Raw genomic sequence first — 6,918 nt, 5'->3', positions numbered from 1 at the left:
TTTCAACGGAGCAGCTCAAACTCATGGATGCGGAGGGGGCTTCATTTTATATATTTCTGATCAGCATTTCTACAAGGTCCAATTGGGATTGGGGGAGGGAAAAAAGAATTATGTCAAGCTAATCACCCTCAAACATCTGCTGCACTTTGCTTTAGCTCACGATTTCTCTACCATTGAGATTTATGGGGATTCAAAAATCATTATCAACTAGTTCAACAATAAAAATCAATGTCATGCTATTTCACTTCGAAATATATTGGATGAAGTCAACACTTTCAAAGAAGTTTTTAACTCAATCTCTTGTCATCATATATACAGGGAATATAATGAAGGTGCTAACAGGCATTCCAAGGAGGGCATGCTACTACCCCAAGGCCTATGGATGATCTCTGAACAAATGGGAGCAGATCTTTATCCATACCACCACAAGCCTTATATAGATCAGGAGTACCATAGGGTGGAAAGGACCTAAAAATACTTTTTGTTGCTTTATCTTAGTCTTTTATTTTCTCAAAAAACTATGTATATTTTTATATGATATATAGAAAAATAGACTGAATACCTCTGTGAGGATAATATGTACAAGTTTTTCACACTGAAAAATCCTATAGGAAATGGCTTAGGCCATCTATATCTTTTGATACAGTTTTTTGGAATGGCCGAGGGCCAACAGACTTACATATGCCTTGGGCATCTACTACATGTAATTTTTCCACATAATGAAAGATTACGATTTTTCCATTGAAAAAAAAGAGTAGGGAGTGGATAACTATTTCATGTTTTGTCAATGAAATTGGTACTTCAATCCCAAGATTTTATCTATTCAAAGGTAAAAATCAACTAAAAAACTATATACAAAACTATGAACCAGGTGCATGCATGGATGCACATCCCCATGCATGGATGACTAAAGAACTGCTTTTAAGTTGGCTTTTTCACTTTGCTTCCTCAGTACTAGGTGGTGTCTCACCAAATAATAGAAACCTATTGATATTAGATGGCCATGGGAGCCACATGGCTGTATAAAAAATTGAGGAAGCAAACAATTTAGGCATCAACCTATTGACATTGCCCACTCATACCACTCATAGACTACAACCACTTGATGTTAGTGTGTTTGGCACTTTCTAGAACTATTTCAAGTTAGAGCATGCTGCATGGATGGAAAATAATCCAGGGGTTGAGGTGAAAAGGTTCGAGCTACCAAAGCTTGCAAGTAAAGCTTTTAAAAGGTATCTAACACCATGAAATATCAAGGCTAGCTTTAGGAGGATAGGAATGTGGCCACTGAATTATGATGCTCTTATGCATGATACTGGTTGTAGCTAAGTGTTTCATGTGGATGATCAAGAAGAAGGGCATATCCAAATAGGTGTTGAAGTGCAAGAAGTAGATGAACAAGATGATGTGGTTGCAGTTGGTAATATGATTTCCCTCTCTCAAGGACACTTATATGATGAAGATGATGAAACTATATTTGAAACAAAGTATAATCATGAACAAATTCACAGTAACGTGGAGATCGTTCCACCAACTCAAGAACATGAAAATCATGTTGCTGATCTATTGTTAATGACATTGTTGAACATGCAGTTGGTAATGAACAATTGAAATTGCCAAGCCAAGTAACCCCACCATCATGGCTGGGAGAAGCCATGATTAATATGAATGAACATAATTTCTCAACAACCAGCGAACAAAGCATGAACATGCTCAAAGCCAGCAGAAGCGATGAGTGAAATTGTTCACTTTTTTTGGAAAACAAATCAATGGAAGAAGATGAAGCACATAATGAGCCATCAAATGAAGATGATGATATAGTTCAATCAGTTGTCTTAGATACTGAAAGGGAAGTAACAAGCAATGAAATGCAGGTGGGAGTGGTGGAGAAGATACTTGGCCGGTTCCTAAAGCTACCAGTAGAGAGAGTTTCAATTAAAAAAAATCAAGGTACAGTGGGTAGTCTTCGTTTGGGCCAAAGCTCACAGTTACTCAATTTACTCACATCAAAAGACTATATAAACCTGTTAGTTGAGTCTGAAAAAAACAAATTTGAAATGGAGGAATTAAAACAGAAAAAGGAGGATCTAGTCAAGGAGAAGAAGGCAACAAGGATTGTTGTAGCACAACATCGAGTAGATGAAAGGCTTGAAAGAGACAAAACAAGGCATGTTAAGGACCAACAAAAATAAATGGTATGACAGGAAAATGAATCAAGAAAGACACAAAAAATGCTTGAAAAGGAAAAAGGGATGATCAATATGGTTGACAATGATGCAAGCATAGCTAATGAAACTAGGATTATTACAAACTCATTGGACAATATTGCAGATAATACACCATTATTCCAAGACCTCATAAACATTCAAGTGCCTCACCATCAAACTGAGGGTTTACCCACTTGCCTTATTCCTACCAGAGGAGGTGTCAATTCTATGCATGCTCATTAGAAACCTCAACTTAGTGCAGGGGTTAGTAGTGCAAATGTGAGGTATGGGTACCCAATTCCTCCATGGTTGGAAGGTGAAAATTGGACTCAATCATATGGCAGCAATCAACCATTTCCTAATCAATCATTTTTAGGTAGGCCAACCTACTTGGCTCAAGCAGGTAACTTGGGGATTTTTGGCACTCAAGATTCTCAAGGCCATAAAAAATAGGGGTGTCATATGTTTTTGGTTGTAACCACATTATGATGTGGATTTTGGATGGATTGTATACTTTTCTTATCAAAGAAAGATTTTTTCTTACAACCTAGGTTGTTTTATTTCATACTATTTGTGGCATTGTAACCAAAATCCATTTTAAAATGAACACCTATAGTCTATTATAATGTAGAAATAGAATGTAAATGGGATTTTTTGTTATGCCTCTACACACGAAATGATTTACAATAAATTTATAACTGAGTTGTAAATATGATAAAAAAATGGATGAATAATGAAATCTTGAACAAGTCACTTATTTTAATATGAAAATTCCATAAAACAGTGAAGAACAAAAGTACATAGCTATTAGTTTCATATTCACAAAGAACCTAGCTTTCCATACATCAAAAAATATGTCAAAGAACCTAAAATTTCATACATCAACAAATATGGAGACATAGCAATAAAGAAGCTCCTAAATATGGCAAGTTACAAAAGGACAACTTACTTCCAATTAAAATATAATACAAATGGGTAATGTGCTCTTGGCATTGAATTTCCCTTATAACCCAATTTACTTTGAATCCAAACACAATGCAAGGTTTCTCTTACAAATCAATTTACCTCGAGTTCTGCCAACTATGGGCATTGAATGACTCTTATAAATGAATATACAATGGAAATGGGTTGGTAGACCAGCCCACTATGAGTATCAGTTTACCTTTTTAAATTAATGCACTTCCAATTAAAACACAATACCAATGGGCAATGCACTCTGGGAATAGAATTTCCCTTATAAACCAACATTCAATACACCAAAAAATATGGAGACAATGCAATAAATAAGCTCTTCAAAATGGAAATTTACAAAATGACAACTTAGATCCATATTGTTATCCTCTACAATTTCCTAGGCTGAGGAGGAGATCGAAAGAGGTAACCTCAAGCCACTTTTAGCTTAGTAGCTAGCACTAATGAGCCAGAGAGGGATATCTCAAATGATTTGTCAATGAATATATGTAAAGAAATAGGTTTTATGCTAGACATATAAGTTTTTTTTGAGTTCTTGTGAATTTAGGATTTTTAGGTTTGTTGGACTAGGGTTCAGAGTAGGTAATTAGGTCCAGGCTTCAAGTATATAGAGACACGTATAAATAGGAGCTATATTTATGAGTGTGTTATGGTGTAATTGGAGTGTTTTTCAATGTAGTATATATTTCTGAACTTAAAAGAAACTAATGAGCATGTGAAAGCATGAATTCATTAGCTTTAGAAGGAAGAAAACACTAGTATGAATTCCACATAAATAGAGCTTAAATTCAAGATTCCTGTCTATATAACTGCAAGTGAATTCAAAGGAAGAAGATACATAATATAAAGAAAAATGATTTATCCATTAGAAACTGATATAAAGAGTAAACAAACACCATAAACTCACTGAACTTGAGTTCCTGAAATATAGTTGCTATTGTTCAAGTATTAACTGAAGAGAACATGAACATACAAGCCTTCTCCACAAAAGTACAACCTCTCTCTTTGAATGAGAAATAATACATATAGACTCAATTGAACCACTTCCCCACCTTCAGGAGTCTAATTCCTAGGTGGCGGAACTGATTCCAAGATTCTCTCAACCAACGGGTGAGAGTGAGAACGTCAAATACAAACACTACTTGTAGACTTTGTTTTGGATTTTGCTTCCTTAATTAGGCATATTAAACCTTGAAAGAAATATATCATGTCTATTTATTCACGATTACATCATCTATCCTCAAACTAACTTCAATTACATCAAGATTTTTTACTTTGACCAAGTCAAACTGAAAACTAGGAAATTTGCACTGTGAAATTTAAATGAAAAACACAGAAATTTGTCGAAGTGCAGCACTGATTTTTAGCCCACTTTAAGGTTCCTTCCAAAGGTCCAAATGAAGATCTGAAAGAATTTTCAACTATTTTTTCAAGTCTAATTTTGAAAACACCTTGAATGTCTGACCATGACCCATGGGAAGGCCTTCATAAATTCATTCTTCCAAGGTGTCTCTAGAAGCACACCGCCTGTCAAAAAGAGGGGCAGAATGCTAATGTTTTACCCCTTTTTCTATTTTTTCTCAATATTTAGGTCCTCTCTAAGAAATATGATGAAATTGGTTTTGAGAGAATCCCGTGATATTTCCAAAACTGAAAGCCATTTGTCATTTGGATGCTTGAGGAAAAAGCGTAGCGCGAAGGTGTTGTGCTTCTGTGACTAGCCAATTTTCTGAATTAGGCACCAAAATAGCCAAAAAGCCAAAAGTGCTTAAAACTCCTCCAAAATTGGTCATGAGCTAAAGAATGAGGTATGTTAATACCTCAAGGATGCTTCAGCAAGAATCTATAACTTACCCTTCTCATTTTGGTCTCTTATGGTTTCTTTGAGCTTGTTTTCCAACTGTTTGACCTTGATGAAACAAATCATATTTCTGGTTTGGTAGTGATGTGCCATGTGTCTTAGTAGTTGGTTATCTCTATTGGCTTTTTCAAGAAGCTTCTCCAAGTGGTCATTGACCTTGTCTGACCAATACTCCTTGTCCTCATTAATCTCTAAGGCAATTATGTCCTCCATATCTATTTCTTAATCTAGAAAGATGTGTTTTTTATCCTATTTCAATGCCTTCTTTAGTCCTTTGGTCCTTGGCCTCTTTGTCTTGCCTTGTATTTTAGTTTCTTCAGGTTCATTGGTCTCCAATAATTCTTTTCCTTTGCCTGCTTTCTGCAACAATTTATATTTTTCTTTCTCCATAATGAGTTGTTTAACCTTTAGCTCATTGTTTTCTTGTTCTAGGAATAAGATAACAAACCTTGCTCTTGCCATGTTTTCCACGAGTTCTATGATCTAAGAGTCTTTTTCTTTGATAGTCTACTACATGCTTGAAGGAACATTTTCTGTTTCCAAGTCCACCAACTCAAACTCATGTGCAATCAAGTCTTTGTCATGTACTTGTGATCCCTGTTTTGCTGATGTAGAAGGCTTGGCCCCTTTCTCAACATGAGAAGCAACAAAAGCATTTTTCCTATTTGGTACATCCTAGTCACCTCAGGTGTAGGTGCTTTAGGAACCTCCACTGATTCACTTGATGATCCTACCTCCATCTACTATGTTCACATGTTTAGATGCTGAACTAAAACACTATTCTCATGCCATTTCAAAGTTGTCTCCATGAAAGACTCCCATGTCATGTTTTTCTCTGCAAGCCAATGGAGAATTACAGTCTTGATCAAACTCTGATGAAAAATACTAGGATAGTGTTCTTTGTTTTTCACCTCTACCTTCTCGGACATTTTGACAAGCCTTCTACACAGATAATTGCACATGTTAAGATGTTTTTGAGATGTGAAGTGCAGTAGAATAGTTGTGATAGGCATACAATCTAGAAAACCTTCCCTCACATGTGAAAAATTTCATGACAACCTTCATTAATGGAGCATACTTCTCCAACAGGTACGTAAATGGTATGATGTGTGTATGTGTTTCTATGTAGGGTGATTTCAAGAAGGACCTGTAATGTTCAAGATCCAAATTCATTCCCTTAAACCAATATTCTCCATGATTAGGTATCCCCATAGCAAGTGAAATAGCAACCACTGAAAATGTGAACTCAAACCTAGCTATGATAGCACTTTCCCTATTCAAATGACTGGTGATCCAATCTGTCAACTCTTCATGATAACCTACTTCATACACCTTTTTGAACAACTCTAGAAAATTTACATCTTCAAACATTGGTTGATGAAGGCTGATGAATTAATTTCATTTCAGTTGGTAGGTTCATATCTGAGAATTTTTCTTCCTTTATGGTGTCTTTTCCTCTCTGGTGAAGAATCTCCTTCCATGATGATAGAAACCCTAGAAGTAGGAAAATAAAAAAAGAATTGAGGGATGAGTGAAAAGATGAAATGATGGGTATGTGGACTGGAAATAATGGTAAGGGAATTTCTAGGAGATGGATAGGGACTGTAAGAAACTCATGAAACTTAAATGAGGTATAATGAGGGAAAGGAGTGCTTGTGAGAAATGAAAAACAAGGCTTCTAGGAAAATTGCCCAAATTGCAAGGAATGAGCTAGGGTTTAGTTATAGGTGAGTTAATTTGATGATTTATAGTTGGTTCAGTGGGTCAAAACGTATTTTAAACATGTATATAGCTGTAATATGAAATATTTACATGTTTAGCATATCAAAACTAGACTAACCATCATTAACCCTAGCTTATAGCATGCTAATTTCACCT

The 6,918-nt window shown here is 35.6% G+C and overlaps 1 non-coding gene across 1 annotated transcript; it reads left to right on the top strand.

Moving 5' to 3' along the window:
* The first annotated feature begins 528 nt into the window (after nt 1-528).
* Nucleotides 529-604, top strand: LOC149152484 (small nucleolar RNA SNORD36). The gene has a single exon (XR_016263821.1). It is a non-coding gene; the product is annotated as a small nucleolar RNA SNORD36 (small nucleolar RNA).
* The last annotated feature ends 6,314 nt before the right edge of the window (nt 605-6,918 follow it).

This window comes from Pinus tabuliformis, chromosome 9 (genome assembly GCF_031772625.1).
Source record: "Pinus tabuliformis cultivar Carrire ecotype Pingquan chromosome 9, CPIR1, whole genome shotgun sequence".
In the NCBI taxonomy this organism is placed as follows: Eukaryota; Viridiplantae; Streptophyta; class Pinopsida; order Pinales; family Pinaceae; genus Pinus; species Pinus tabuliformis.
The sequence above is the reverse complement of the archived record's forward strand: the minus strand, read 5'-3'. Positions and strand labels throughout refer to the sequence as shown.